Source organism: Gossypium arboreum, chromosome 13, assembly GCF_025698485.1.
Source record: "Gossypium arboreum isolate Shixiya-1 chromosome 13, ASM2569848v2, whole genome shotgun sequence".
NCBI lineage: Eukaryota > Viridiplantae > Streptophyta > Magnoliopsida > Malvales > Malvaceae > Gossypium > Gossypium arboreum.
Window position 1 is genome coordinate 67,375,783 of NC_069082.1, and position 17,353 is coordinate 67,393,135.

General features: G+C 32.8%; 1 long non-coding RNA gene across 1 annotated transcript; it reads right to left on the reverse strand.

Annotated features, from left to right (window-relative positions):
• Window positions 1-15,801: 15,801 nt before the first annotated feature.
• On the reverse strand, window positions 15,802-16,882 carry LOC128286516 (uncharacterized). Its single transcript, XR_008277100.1, has 2 exons — window positions 16,842-16,882; window positions 15,802-16,028 (listed from the first exon to the last, which is right to left on the reverse strand). It is a non-coding gene; the product is annotated as an uncharacterized LOC128286516 (long non-coding RNA).
• Window positions 16,883-17,353: the final 471 nt, after the last annotated feature.

Below are 17,353 nucleotides of genomic sequence, written 5' to 3' on the forward strand. Positions count from 1 at the left end.
TCCCAGTTCGATTCCGAATTCATTAAGGTAAAGTGTGTTAATTATTGGTAATGGCATGTACCTAGGATGTCTTATGTGTGTGTCATTTTGAAATTGTAAATGTAAGGATGAAATGATATTGTATGGATTTAGTGAATAATAGTGGTAAATGAATAAATATGGCCTTCAGTAGTGTAACTTTTGAAATTCACCATAAATTTTTGAAATTGAATTAAGGGCTGAATAAAATATGAGATTAAAGCCTGATGAGTCTAGTTTCATATAGAGGAAACGGTGCATGCAATTGGATTTTATGTTATGAGATATTTAAATTATTGTGAGACAGAGTCTGAATGACTTTGAGATCCTCTATTCTGATTTTAGAAAATCATTAGAAATTATAAAAAAATAATTATGAGTTTTAATTTATATAGTTAAAATCCTTATCGAGTCTATTTTCAAGAGGGATAGATAGGAACATCATCCGAGTCTCGAATTATGAGATAAATAATTTTTAGTGAAGAGAGGTCAGAACTGTTGGACAGCGAAACAAGGTAAACTTTTAGAAATAAACTGTACTAATTGGCTAAATCAAAAATTCTGAAAATTTTATGGTAGAAAGGTATATGAGTCTAGTTTTAAGAAAAATTAATGGAACTTAATTTGGAGTTTCGTAGCTCCAGATATAATTATTTTAGTGACTGTTGCTCAAGAAGACAGTTTTGACATGAACATAAGAAAATAATGGAATTATGTGTAATTATTTTGTAAACTCCGGTAATGCTCCATAACCCTCTTCTGGGATGGTTTTGGGTTAGGGGGTGCTACAATTGTTGGTATTAGAGCTATTCAGGTTTAGTCGATTCTCGGACTAAATCGAGCTCGGAATTGAGTCTAGAGGTACATGCCATAATTGAGTCGAAATTGAGTCGGGATCGGATGTTGATATATTTGTTTGGTACTGTTTTATAGTGAAAATCTTAGACAAAAATATCGATGGTATTGATTATGAAATGTGTACTGGAGACGAATAGTCTCGTGAATTAGATGAAAACTGAATCAACAACACTGGGTATAAACTCAATGGGTAATTAATTCTTGAATGATGACTGATGAAATAATAGAAAAAAATGATACATAATTATTTAGAATTATAACCGATGTTCTTCAAGAAATAGAAGAAATTGTATTTGTTATAATATCGCCCTCCTGCTTTCTTAATCGGTTCCTCAAGTGGTTCAAGGTATAGAGCTTGTCCGAACGGGTAAGTTATCTGCTGTTAATGATCCGGACATGTATATATATGGTGTGGATGAATTGAGAATTACAGTTGAGAATGATCTTGAAAAAACTGAAATCTGGTTAGAGAATATTATCGGGATTGTAAATGAATTGTTCTGATCACCGATTAAATATTAGAAGGGTATGATATTCCTGTTAAAAGATTCAGCTTACCGGTGGTAGAAAACATTGATTATGTTGTGATTAAGAATGGGTTATTTGAAAGTTTTTTGAGATGAGTTCTGAAAGAAAAATATATATATCGATCGAGATTTCTTGATCGAAACGCATGTAATTCTTGAAGCTTAAACAGATCATATAACGCAATCGTGCACGAAGGAATTTGTTTGATTAAATAAATACATCAGAGGGTATATTCCGATAGAAACTGTATGATACAAGTGGTTTGAAGATGGTTTAAAATGAAAATATAAAGTCGAAGAATGTAGAATAAAGAGCAGAATATGAGTTAGATATGATTTTTTTGATCATTATCTTAGTGATTGATTGAAGAGAGTTGAAAAAGATATTATTTAAATTTCAAGACAGAATACTACAGTTATTAGAGGTAGATTACTCTGTAACCCAGAAATGCGAGTGGTAGTCGAAGTGTGATAAAGGATTTCACTATAAAATCTGGAGAATGAATATCAGTCAGGGCATATGTTAATTGTATATAAGAAGATGTTTCTCTACCGAATATCATTACAGGTATTTCCTTCTTTATCGACACTAATATGATTATTTTAAATTGATATTGGTTTGACTATTCCTAAGATTACATAAGTTCAGTATCTATTAAAAATTTGCCTGTTGGGTTTGCTGAAATTTTTGGGTTGAAGCATTAAATTTTTCAGATTAGTATTTATGGGCTGATAAGATCTGCAGGAATTGTTTGATAATGATACTACTGTTTTCTGATCGATTTGATGTTCTTACTGTTTGATGTAATCTCAAAAATGGAATGGTTAATTCTGCATGATATGGTGGTAAATTATAAGCAAAAGTATATTATACTGCAAGGATAGAATGATGAAATGTTTTGTTGAATCAGAGAAGATTGAGCTAATTGTCTATTGTGATATTGAACATGCCAACACAGATATATGCCGGAAAGGGGTCATAATATTTACCTTATTTATGTATTGAATATTAAAATATTTAAGTTAAGGTTTAAATCAGTGGCAATAGTGCAAGAGAATTCTAATGTGTTTCCAGAAGAATTGCCCGAACTACTGTTGATTGAAGAAGTTGAATGTGCTATAGATTTTGTAACTGAAATGATAGTGAAAATATATTTGAAATCAGAGGTTTTCTAAAACTAGTCGGTTATTACAGAAAGATGTGGAATTGGAATGATCTGATAGACGTTAGCAAGGTTTTGATTAGTTGAAAGCTCAGTTAACTGAAGTATTAGTTCTGGTTTAGACTGAAATCCGGTGAAGAAACTTGTGATTTACAGGGATAGCAGTGTTTTGATGCAAGAAAGAAAACTAATGAATCATGTTTTGGAGAGTTAGAATTACATGAGAAGAATTATTTGATACATGTTGTCTTTGCACTAAGAGATCATGATTTGATAATTGAATATCATCCAGGAAAAAGCAAATGGAGTTATGAATACTCAGCATTGAAAGTTTTGCTTTGTGTTATGAACTATGAACACTCTATTGTCATTATCTAATGATCGCTCAATTCTAGTCGAAATAAAGGTTAAACTTACTTCTCTACAGCAGGTCTGCAAAGTTCAAAAATGTGGTAATGAGTTATCGGTTAAATGGATATAGTATACAGATGATTTCTGATTAAAAACATTTTGGATTGGATATGATAGTTGTTTGCTATTTAGAAATAAAAGCTGAACAGAGAGATTCAGAACGTATACAGGAGAATTTGCATGAAATTATAGTAGTACTATGTCTATGCATTCGGAAGAATAAGATGTACTGATGATTTGAGATGATGTATTGAAGATCGGGAAAAGAAAAGCAATACTTTGAATTTACATATAAATGTTTATATCGATGAGATATCTTCGTAATCATTATGACTAGAAAGGATATCGAATGGAAGTGGGATATAATTTCTATGGGTTTGAATTGGAATTATCTCGATCTTTAAAAAAAGAAAGACTGTATTTGAATAATCGTCGAAGGTATGGTAAAGTCTGCAAATTCTATTCAGGTATGAATAAATTTCTTAATAATTGTCTGAAATATAGGTTTCTGAGATTATCAGATTTCATGGTATGGTGGTTTCTATTATTTTTTTTAATTGAGATACGTGGTTTATACTCTGATTATAGAACAAGTACAAAAAGTTCTGGGTACGTAATAACAGTTTTCAGCACTGTATAAAGTTCTGAATGATTATGATGTAAAACTGCATGAGATCTGATTAAATACAGTGAGAAAAAGAATATGCGGAATTGTTTAATTTGTGAAATTGAAGAAAAGTGGAAGTGATTCGAGATAGATTGAAAGCAGTTTTTAGTTTTGACAGACAGGAATTATATGTGGACTTGAAACGTTAGGATATCAAGTATTTTGTTAGTGATATGATATTTCTTAAAGATTCAGTTTGGAAGAAAATTTTGAAGATCGGGTTGAAAAGAAGTTGAGTTCTTGTTCATTGGGCCATGTAAAATTTCAAAAAAAAAAAGAGTCAGTTGAGATATTAGCTTGAATGGTAAAGTCATATCATCGAGGAAGCAACATGGGAACCGAAAGAAACAGTGAGATCACTAAACCCCCACATCTCTTTTAGGTAAATTTCGAGGACGAAATTTCTTAAGGGGGAGAGAATTGTAATAACCCGAATTTTACCGTTACCGAAACAGTGTATTTTCGGGTCTCCGTTTCTAAAAAACGGATTCGTAAGTATTTATTAAAAATATTTACGAAGTAAAATGAGTGGTTAATTAGAGTTTAATTAAGTAAATTTAGCTTAATTAAGAGTAATTAGGAAAAATGTCTAAATTGAATAAAGGATGAAAGTTGAATTGTAGATTAAAAGAAAATGAAGAGGACCAAAATGGCAATTATGCCATTTGTCCTAAGTGAGATGGTATAAACATAAAAATCTGAGATTTTATGTGTTAAAATATATATTAAATTATTATTATTATTTATTATAGTTTTATATTTAATTATTATTGTTATTGTTATTATTATTTAAATTGATATTATATTATAAAATGAATAAAAGTAATACAAGTGTGTGGTAAAAAAATTATATGTGTACCAATGATATACATACACTTGTAATACACATATATGTTTGCTTATTATATAAGTATATTATATATTATTAAAAGTAAAGTAAATAAAAGGAAATAAAGGAAAAGAAATGAATGTGGAAACGAAAGCAGAGAAGAAACAGGGAGAAAGAAAGAAAGAAAAAGAAAAAGGAAAATTTGGGGTTTCAAGGTTCAAAATTAATTTGCTAATGTTGTCTCGAGAAGTTTCGACTAAGTAAGGAAATAGCAAAGTCGACGAGGAAAAGCTTGGAAAAGCTCGGAAAATACGGTTTGTATTTCTATAATCCGAACCTAGTTATTATTTGTTATATTTATATACATATGACAATTGTTAGTGTTAGAATTATGATGTTTTACTAGTGAAATTGATTGATTTTAGTATGTGATGAATTTACCAAATTTATATTGATTGAAATCATTTTGATTGAATTTATATTGATTGAAATTATAATATATATATATATATATATATATATGATCTATGTAAAAATTTGAATATTGAATGAATGTTATATTGAAAATTTATATTGATTAGAAATATGAGGGAATTGATATGAATATATGAGATTTGTGATAATTGAATATTTGATATTGAAAAGTGAATTGAGTTGTATTGGATTATGAATTAATGTGAATAATTGAAATATATTTGTTGAATTGAATGAAAATGTATGAAATTGTGAAAATGTGTGAAAATATGTGATTATTAGAATGGTATATTGATGAAAGATTTATTAAATTGAGAAAGTGAATCAAATACCCTATTAACAGTATCGGACCAGATTGGATACAAATGGCATGCCATTGGATTTGTGATGTGATGAGGGGATTGTAGTTTGACTGAGAAGATGTTTCTGTTATTATGTACTTCGATTTATCCGAAGAGGCATTTAATGCCTTATTGGTGTGTTTGGGAGGATATGATATACTGGTGTGTGATGGAGGATTTATAATATTCCGGGTGTGTTTGGGTTTAATATTCCGGTGCGTTTGGGAGGAATCCGCGTATCTATCAGAGTCCGAGTCTTGTTAATAGGGGTAAATAAGTGAAAAGATAAATCCAGTGAATTTGATTGATTGAGCTATTGGAATGAAATGAGAAATTGAATTGAGAATTGAAATTGAGATATGAGATTGAAAATATGAACCAAAAGGTTCATGAAATGAGTGAAGTTCAAATGGATGATAATTGATGCCACTTGATGAATTGAAATGTGAATTGAGATATATGACTTGTATAGAATTTTTATGGTTTAGTAAAGATAGAACGTTGAATCAGCATCCCAGTTCGATTCCGAATTCATTAAGGTAAAGTGTGTTAATTATTGGTAATGGCATGTACCTAGGATGTCTTATGTGTGTGTCATTTTGAAATTGTAAATGTAAGGATGAAATGATATTGTATGGATTTAGTGAATAATAGTGGTAAATGAATAAATATGGCCTTCAGTAGTGTAACTTTTGAAATTCACCATAAATTTTTGAAATTGAATTAAGGGCTGAATAAAATATGAGATTAAAGCTTGATGAGTCTAGTTTCATATAGAGGAAACGGTGCATGCAATTGGGTTTTATGTTATGAGATATTTAAATTGTTGTGAGACAGAGTCTGAATGACTTTGAGATCCTCTGTTCTGATTTTAGAAAATCATTAGAAATTATACAAAAATAATTATGAGTTTTAATTTATATAGTTAAAATCCTTATCGAGTCTATTTTCAAGAGGGATAGATAGGAACATCATCTGAGTCCCGAATTATGAGATAAATAATTTTTAGTGAAGAGAGGTCAGAACTGTTGGACAGCAAAACAGGGTAAACTTTTAGAAATAAACTGTACTAATTGGCTAAATCAAAAATTCTGAAAATTTTATGGTAGAAAGGTATATGAGTCTAGTTTTAAGGAAAATTAACGGAACTTAATTTGGAGTTTCGTAGCTCCAGATATAATTATTTTAGTGACTGTTGCTCAAGAAGACAATTTTGACATGAACATAAGAAAATAATGGAATTATGTGTAATTATTCTGTAAACTCCAGTAATGCTCCATAACCCTCTTCCGGGATGGTTTGGGGTTAGGGGGTGTTACAAATAATCTATCGATTCTTTTTATGTTATGATATCATATGAAATGTGGCTGCCTATCAAATGGTTATTTGATGTAAATTATGAATTTAAATTGATTACGGACAATTTAGTAAAATGTTGAAAAGTGAGGAATTTCCCGATTGAACCTTCGGAATAAAAACGATACGAATGATCTATTGTGAGGTCGCATGTGTAGTACTAAGTGCAGGCTAGTATGCGTACCCGAAAATTGTGATCACGTGTGTTGTACTAAGTGCAGGCTACTACGTGTATCAGATGGTTAGGTCACGTGTGTAGTACTAAGTGCAGGCTACTATGTGTACCGGATAATTGGTCACGTGTGTAGTACTAAGTGCAGGCTACTACGTGTACCGGATAATTGGTCGCATGTGTAGTACTATGTGCGAGCTACTATGCGTGCAGATAGCTTTGGCTACAAGTGTGAAAATATGTGAGCAATTGAGTATCGCTTATTATTCAAGAGTTCAACGGAAAATCGATTAAGTAAAAATACAATTGAACATGATTATATGATGAATAAGTGTAGGTATATGTTTATGAAAAATTATGAGCAATGTGCTCGATAATTGGGTGAATTTCGATAAGACAAAATGGATTAAGTGGAATTATGTAAGAATGAATTTTAGTGGTAAAACAGTCTTTGGACAGCACAGGTTGCATGACTTTGAAAATTCACTAAAATTGTGGAAATTGAATAAAAATGCAAATGATATATGAAAATAAAGCTTAATGAGTTTCACATGAAAGAAATAGGGGAAGCAAAAGAATTCTATATTGTGTGATATTTGAATTCTTGTGAAACAGGGTCTGAATGAATTCGAGATTCCCTATTCTGACTTTAGAAATTCACCATAAATTGTAAAAAAATTATTAAGAGTCATACTTACATGGATGGATTCCTTACTGAGTCTATTTTTAAGGGAAACAAACTTCATGGTCGTTGGAATTCTGTACAGGGAGAAATTTGGTTCGTAGTGCACAGAGGTCAAAGTAGTCATACCCTGAAACAGGGGAGACTTTAACTAATAAACTGTACTAAATGACCTGACCAAAAATTCTAGAAAAAAATTAGTAAGTAGACATATGAGTCTAGTTTCATAGAAAATTTACGGAATTGGATTTCAAGTTTTGTAACTTGAGAATGATTTTTTTTAACATCGGGACTCCAGAAAACAGCCTGTCCTGAATATGTGTAATTGTACAATTATAGTGTTTTATCTTGAAAAGCATGGTAGTAATTGCTTATTATTTTCATATGAACTTACTAAGCGTAAAGCTTACCCATCCTCTCCATTTCTTTAGTATTGGCATGTAATACCCCTACCCGTATTCATTGCCGGAATAGGGTACGAGACATTACCGGAGTTTACGAATTAATTTTTTTTTTATATTCAATATAGCCCTTTTATAAATATCTAACCTTCCCTGTAATATTAAATCGAGACCAATCCACATCAACCAAATCAATTCAACATATTTTCATGATAGATTCATGCATTTATATAAAATAACGTCATCACATATCTATAACTGTGTTTGTTAACCATACTAATGGCTAACTTTACATTCATTTCACGTTAACATTTACTTTGTTAGCTTATACATGCCATTGATTTCCAAAATAAAGTTTCTTTATATACCGAAATCCTCGAGGTTGATGAGTGTGATGTGTCTCCGACCAAATCCGACTTCCGAGCTCTTAACACTACAAAACAGGGAAAAAGGAAACGGGGTAAGCACTTTGTGCTTAGTAAGCTCATGTAACAAGAATTATACTTACCTAATATTTTCAATACAATATAATAAACATTCATATATCCATTCAATGCATTATTACCCTAACATGCACAAACTCAACATTCAAGTTAGTACAATAATTTCCATGTATCAATAATATATATATATATACCATGATTGATGTACTCATCAATACCATGATTTTCATTCCTTATTATTTTCATATTTATCCGTTGAATTTATCGAATTTCAATGGATTTTTAGAGGTACACTTTTAGTGTACAATTCGGTCCGTCAATTCATATTCATGTGCGACATTTCCATTTCGAGAGCACACTCATGAACCTCAACCTTGCAATGGGATTACCGGTCGAGCTAAATCACGCAATATAAACTCATAGAGTATTGTCGGGATTACCAATTCAGGCTAAATCCTGCAACGACAATTACTCTAATGAGCTTGGATCTGAATTACCAGTCCAAAGCTAAATTCAGACCTAATTCGGATTACCCGTCCGGGCTAAATCCATTTTACACATATTCTTCGGGAGGGCTATATCAGGATAGGATCACCCGTCCGGGCTTGATCCTTTTTACCGTCAATTCCTTTTCAGAGATCCATCGAATTTTCCTTTCATTCAAACGGGATTTCTTCCCATTTTATCAAATATATCAATGTTTTATTAATTTTCATACAATGAACATTCAAATCATATTCACATCAATAACATACAATCTCAAGCAATTTATGAATATAATTCAAGTTACATGAACTTACCTTGATACTTGTTTGTAAACAGTAAAATCTACTAATCCCGAACTTTTCCTTTCCTCGATCTAGCTTCATATTTGAATCTTCTAGATTTAAATAAATAAATTTAATTATCAATTTAATACATTTCATGTTCATATGCAACATTCTCTATAATTCAACTATTATTTATAGTTCATTCAAAGCTGTCTACTTGAGTCATAGTCACTAAATTATTTATAACTTGATCTAAAGAACTCCAAATTAAGATCCGTTAATTTTCCCTGAAACTAGACTCATATATATTTTTACCATAAAATTTTCAGAATTTTTTGTTTAGCCAATCAGTACAGTTTATTCTTCAAAGTCACCCCTATTCTGTTGTCTAACAGTTCTGACCCTTCTTCACTAAAAATAAATTATCTCTTTATACAGAATTCAAATGATGTTCTAGTTTGTTTCTATTAAAAATATACTCATTCAAAATTCTAGATATATAAATTTGAGTCCCTAATTATTTTTATTCAATTTTTTATAATTTTTCAAAGTCAGAACAGGGGAACCCGAATTCATTCTGACCTTGTCTCACAAAATTCATTATATCTAAAAATTTACAAATTCATTGCTTACAATATTTCTTCTATGAGAAACTAGACTCAATAAGCTTTAATTCCATATTTTTTTCATCTTCTAATTCGATTCCTAAAATTTTTGGTGATTTTTCAAAGTTAGTCTACTGCTGCTGTCCAAACTGTTTTAGTGCAAGCTGTTTATTACCATTTTCCCCTAAGCTTTTAATAAATGATAATTTCGTCCCTACTCAATTAGCCTCTCAATTGAGCTGATTTTTCTCAATTAACATTTTATTCTATTACCTTAAACTAGTTTACAACCTTTAGGAATCAGAATTTCAGTAATAGACTTTAATTCCAAACATTTTCACAATTAGGTCTTAAAAATCAATTTCCATTGAAATTGCCTAATAAAATCATCTCAAAAACAAATTAAAGCTTTAATTTCATTCTATTTAATCATAAACTTACAGAACTCAACCATGGTGACTTTAAATTTCATCCATGAAATCAAAAACTAATGAATTTAATAGTAGGATCTAGTTGTAAAAGTCTTAGAAACACAAAATTACAAGAAAAGGCAAGGATTAACTCACTTGGTGCAAAATTATGAAATACCAGCTTAGAGAACCCTCCTATGGCGTTTTTAGCTGCTGGAATTGAAGAGAAATGAAGAGAAATCTAGATATTTCCTATTTAGTCCTAGTTTTATTTAGTTAATTTTGCAATATTCCAATTTTACCCTTAATTTATCAATTTTTCTGCTGATTGCATACCCTTGCCGTCCAGCCCAAATAACTTTTGGGTCTAATTGCCTTTTAAATCCTTTCTCATTAGACTCTTAAGCTATTTAATCACTCTAGCAACTTTTACACCTATTACAATTTAGTCCTTTTCATTTAATTGACTACCCAAACATTAAAATTTCCTAACGAAATTTTAATACCACATTAATAACATTTCATAAATATTTATAAAATTATTTTCGACTCGGTTTTATGAGATAGAGGTCCCGATACCTTATTTTACCCAATTTCTTCAATAATTTCTTTTCTAACTAATCACTAAATCGATAAAATTTTCCTATCAATATTTTCATACGATTTTCCTATCATATCAATTTTCAAGCAAAAATATTGAAATAAATTTCTCTTTAAATCGGATCTATGGTTACGAAACCATTGTTCCGATAACCTTAATTTAGGCCATTACAACTCTCCCCTTTTAAGGATTTTCGTCCTCGAAAATCTTACCGAGAAAGAGGTTTGGGTATTGTTTCCTCATTGCCTCCTCCGGTTCCCATGTTGCTTCCTCAATCCGTGCTTTTGCCACAATACTTTCACCAAATTTATCTTTTATTTCTAAGCTCTTTTGTCTCCGTGCCAATATCTTGACCGGTTCTTCTTTGTAAGTCATATCCGGTTGAATCTCTACTCATCGGAGAAATAACATGTGAAGGATCGATCGATATCGTCGTAACATAGATACATGAAAAACATTATGGATTCTATCAAGTTCGGTGGTAATGCCAATCAATAGCGATCGGTCCAATTCTTTCTATGATTTCATAGGGCCGATAAATCTTGGACTCAATTTACCCTTTCGACCGAATCGAAGAACTTTCTTCCAAGGAGACACTTTCAGAAATACCTTGTCACCGACTTGAAATTTAATCTCTTTTCGCTTAAGGTCGGCATATGATTTTTGACGATCGGAAGCTGCTTTTAGACTATCTCGAATAACCTTTACTTTTTCTTTTGTTTCCCGAATCAAATCAACCCCATGTATTTTCCTTTCACTGAGCTCTGTCCAATATAACGGTGTTCTACATTTTCTACCATACAAAGCTTTATACGGAGCCATTTTAATACTAGACTGATAACTGTTATTGTAAGCAAATTCAATCAAAGGTAGATACCTCTCCCAATTACCTTCAAACTCTAGTATACAACATCGGAGCATATCTTCCAATACTTGAATTACACGCTCAGATTGATATCTGTCTGAGGATGAAATGCAGTACTGAAATACAACTGAGTACCCAAGGCTTCTTGCAATTTGTCTCAGAAACGAGACGTAAATCGGGGATCTTTATCTGATATAATGGAGACAGACACTCCATGTAACCTGACAATCTCAGATATGTACAGTTCAGCTAGTTTATCTAAAGAATAATCCATACGTACCGAAATAAAGTGAGCTGACTTTGTTAATCGATCAACAATCACCCAAATAGCATCTTTTTTCCTCGGAGATAAAGGTAGCCCCAATAGAAAATCCATAGTGATTCTTTCCCATTTCCATTCCGGTATAGTAATTGGCTGAAGTAACCCCGAAGGTACCTGATGTTCAGCTTTAACTTGTTGACATATTAAACACCTTGATACAAACTCAGAGATATCACGTTTCATTCTCGACCACCAGTACATCTTTTTCAGATCATTATACATTTTATTACTCCCCAGATGTACAGACATAGTACTACTGTGGGCCTCGCGTAGAATCTTCTGTATGAGCTCTGAATTCTGAGGTACACATACCCTACCTCTGAATAATAGACAATCATCAGAACCAATCTGAAATTCAGAATCATTACCTGACTCACACTGTGCCCGTTTAACCTATAACTTCTCATAATTCTTCTGAGCTTCACATATTTGCTGTAAGAATGTCGGTTTAGCTCTCAATTCAGCTAGGATTGAACCATCATCAGTCAATGATAACCGGGTATTCATAGCTCGTAAAGCAAACAGAGATTTACTACTCAAAGCATCGCTACAACATTAGCCTTACCGGATGGTAATCAATAATCAAATCATAGTCCTTTATCGGTTCAAGCCACTGCTATTGTCTCAAATTCAAATCTTTCGTGTCATCAAATATTTCAAGCTTTTATGATCGTATAAATATGACATTTCTCACCGTACAAGTAATGCCGCCATATCTTGGTAAATAAATACAATAGCGACTAATTCAAGATCATGTCTTGGGTAATTTCTTTCATGTAGTTTAAGTTGTATTGAAGCATATGCTATTACTTTACCTTCTTGCATCAAAACACAACCTAAACCATTTAATGAGGCATCACTTGTAAATAACAAATTCCTTACGGTTCAGTTGCACTAATACAGTGCTTTCGTTAATAGGTCTTTCAATCGGTTGAAACTTTGTTGACATTCATCAGTCCACTCGAACTTTACATCTTTCTGCAATAATCGAGTCATTGGAGAAGCTATCATAGAGAATCCCTATACAAATCTCCGATAATAACCAGCTAAACCCAAGAAACTTCTAACTTCAAATACATTCTTCGGTGGACTCCAATTGACAATAGCTGAGATTTTACTTGGATCTACCCTGATGCCTTCAGCAGATACAATGTGTCCAAGAAAACTCACTTCTCGAAGCCAAAATTCACATTTACTGAATTTAGCATACAACTGCTTCTCTCGTAGAATTTGCAATACAATTCTCAAATGTTCGCATGTTCTTCTTCATCCGAGAATAAACCAAAATATCATCAATGAATACTACTACAAATCTGTCTAAGTACGGTCTAAATATCCGGTTCATCAAATCCATGAATCTGCAGTGCATTAGTTGGCCCAAACGGCATAACTAGAAACTCATAATGCCCGTACACGGTTCTAAAGGCTGTTTTTGGCACATCGACTCCTTTACCCGAATCGATAATAACTCGATCGAAGATCAATCTTTGAAAACATAGTAGCACCTTTCATTGATCAAATAAATCATCAATCCGGTAACGGATACTTATTCTTTATGGTTACTTTATTAAAAATTGCCGGTAGTCGATACACAATCTCAAAGACCCATCTTTCTTTTCACAAAGCAGAATCGAGCACCCCAAGGTGAATGACTCGGTCGGACAAAACCCCTGTCAACAAGCTCTTGCAACTGTGTCTTTAACTCTTTTAATTCTATAGGAGCCATCCAGATGCGAGCTATGGAGATCGGAGTAGTTCCCGGAATCAAATCTATAGAAAATTCCACTTCTCTTTCGGTGGCAATCCTAGTAATTCTTCCGAAACACATCGGAAAATTCACATACCACTGGAATTGCTTGTATCTTTGACTCGAGATACCTTGGTGTCGAGTACATAAGCCAAGTAAGCATCATACCCTTTTGACATACCTCTGTCTTGCCATTATCGAAATCATATCGATAACCCTCCGTCGATCGATTTCACCCGAGCAACTCACCATTCGACATTTTAACACAATATATTTTTGTTTACAATTTACTACCGTACCATCTTTGGGTTAACCAATCCATACCCAATATCACGTCAAATTCATCAAATGGCGGTAACATCAAATCACCGGAAACAATAACCTCTTACCATCGGTGGACAATTTTACAAATTTTATCCACTAACACAGGTCGCCCGGGGGTTTGAGACTTTAACCACAAATTCAAGAGGTTCAACAGATAAATTTTTAACAATTGCAAGTTTAACACATATATATGAATCGTAGAACCAGGATCAATCAATGCAGAATATCGATATCAAGTAAAGAAAATGTACCAAGAATAACATCGGGTCTTGAAGCATCTTCTCGCCACGAATGGCATATGTCCTAGCAGTGCTCGTACCTCGAGCCTACCTATAGTATCTTTTGTAGCTCCTCGACTACCACCGACATTACCGGATGGTCGAGGTGGTCGCCTCGAAACTAGATTACTCGGCCGATATATGTTCAACTTCTTTTTCAACCCTTTCTGGACAATCTCTGAAGAAATGGTCAAAAGAACCACATCGGTAACAAGCCCCACTCTTAAATCGGCATTCACCAAAATGAGCTTTATTACAGTACTGGCATCTCGGTTTAGGAGTGCCAACACTGGTCACTGATGGAGTAGAAGGCCTTGAATTAGTGCGTTGAGAACTTCGCTCTTTGCCCGAATACCCAATGGCTGAAGTAGAACGATCCTGATATTTCTTCAATTTCTTTGAAGCAGAAAACTGGGATTTTCCCATCGGTCTTTTACTAAAAATTCGAGCTTCCCTCTCAGCCCGTTTCTTTTCTTTGCTCAATTCTTCTGCTTTATAAGCTCTCTCTGCCAATGTAGCAAACTCTCGAATTTCAAGAATTCCGATCAGTAACTTATGTCTTCATTCAACCCTTCTTGAATCGTTTGCACATTTCGACCGATTGTACCCATTCTCGAGCATATTTACTCAATCGAACAAATTCTCTTTCATATTCGACATCTTGATCTATTGCCTGTTTCACTCAAGAAATTCTTTTCTTTTACGGTCAAGGAACCTCTGGTGATATATTTTTTTCGAACTCGGTCTAAAAGAATTCCCATGTAATTTCTTCTTTCGGAACAACTGAAGCTTTAGTATTCCACCAATGGTAAGCTGTATCTTTTAGCGATGAGACGGCACATTTCAGACATTCTTCTGGTGTACAAGATAATTCTTCCAGAACCCGAGTAGTATTTTCTAACGAATTTAGCCCGTTCGAATCATCATCAACTGCTGCTCAAATTCTTACGCCCCATATTTTGAATTTTATCTCTGGAGCTTTCCTTTTCGATGATTCAAGACTGTACCTTGTGGGATCTCGGGAACCGTGAAGGAGCAGGAGGGGAGCTTGAACTTGCTACACTCTGAGGTTAGTTCTTAAGTATTGATTAAACCATTCATTCATCATTTGAAAGAAGGCTGTTTTGCCTCCTCCCTCGACCCTCTGTCTGGGCCTTCTCTGCTAGTTTCTTCTCTTTGTCTTTGAAGCGAGCATGACTCCACTTCCTCAGATTGAGCTCGGTGGGATGACATTACTATAAGAAAAACACATTTTAAATGGTCAGGAGATATCACACTATCAATAATAATTTAAATGGCATGTATAGCTAATCCCGTATTTGCTACATCGGTCCTAGAACCGGCTAAACCGTAGCTCTGATACCAATAAATGTAATACCCCTACCCGTATTCATTGCTTTGGAATAGGGTACGAGGCATTACTAGGAGTTTACTTAATTAATTTTTTTATATTCAATATAGCCCTTTTATAAATATCTAACCTTCCCTGTAATATTAAATCGAGACCAATCCACATCAACCAAATCAATTCAACATATTTTCATGATAGATTCATGCATTTATATAAAATAACGTCATCACATATCTATAACCAGGTTTGTTAACCATACTAATGGCTAACTTTACATTCATTTCACGTTAACATTTACTTTGTTAGCTTATACATGCCATTGATTTCCAAAATAAAGTTTCTTTATATACCGAAATCCTGAGGTTGACAGTGTGATGTGTCTCCGACCAAATCCGACTTCCGAGCTCTTAACACTACAAAACAGGGAAAAAGGAAACAGGGTAAGCACTTTGTGCTTAGTAAGCTCATGTAACAAGAATTATACTTACCTAATATTTTCAATACAATATAATAAACATTCATATATCCATTCAATGCATTATTACCCTAACATGCACAAACTCAACATTCAAGTTAGTACAATAATTTCCATGTATCAATAATATATATATATATATACCATGATTGATGTACTCATCAATACCATGATTTTCATTCCTTATTATTTTCATATTTATCCCGTTGAATTTATCGAATTTCAATGGATTTTCCGAGGTACACTTTTAGTGTACAATTCGGTCCGTCAATTCATATTCATGTGCGACATTTCCATTTCGAGAGCACACTCCGTGAACCTCAACCTTGCGGCGGGATTACCGGTCCGAGCTAAATCCTCGCAATATAAACTCATAGAGTATTGTCGGGATTACCGGTCAAAGCTAAATCCCCCAGCGACAATTACTCTAATGAGCTTGGATCTGAATTACCAGTCCAAAGCTAAATTCAGACCCTAATTCGGATTACCCGTCGGGCTAAATCCATTTACACATATTCTTGGGAGGGCTATATCAGATAGGATCACCCGTCCGGGCTTGATCCTTTTTACCGTCAATTCCTTTTCAGAGATCCATCGAATTTTCCTTTCATTCAAACGGGATTTCTTCCCATTTTATCAAATATATCAATGTTTTATTAATTTTCATACAATGAACATTCAAATCATATTCACATCAATAACATACAATCTCAAGCAATTTATGAATATAATTCAAGTTACATGAACTTACCTTGATACTTGTTTGTAAACAGTAAAAATCTACTAATCCGAACTTTTTCCTTTTCCTCGATCTAGCTTCGTATTTGAATCTTCTAGATTTAAATAAATAAATTTAATTATCAATTTAATACATTTCATGTTCATATGCAACATTCTCTATAATTCAACTATTATTTATAGTTTATTCAAAGCTGTCTACTTGAGTCATAGTCACTAAATTATTTATAACTTGATCTACAAAACTCCAAATTAAGATCCGTTAATTTTCCCTGAAACTAGACTCATATATATTTTTACCATAAAATTTTCAGAATTTTTTGTTTAGCCAATCAGTACAGTTTATTCTTCAAAGTCACCCCTATTCTGTTGTCTAACAGTTCTGACCCTTCTTCACTAAAAATAAATTATCTCTTTATACAGAATTCAAATGATGTTCTAGTTTGTTTCTATTAAAAATATACTCATTCAGAATTCTAGATATATAAATTTGAGTCCCTAATTATTTTTATTCAATTTTTATAA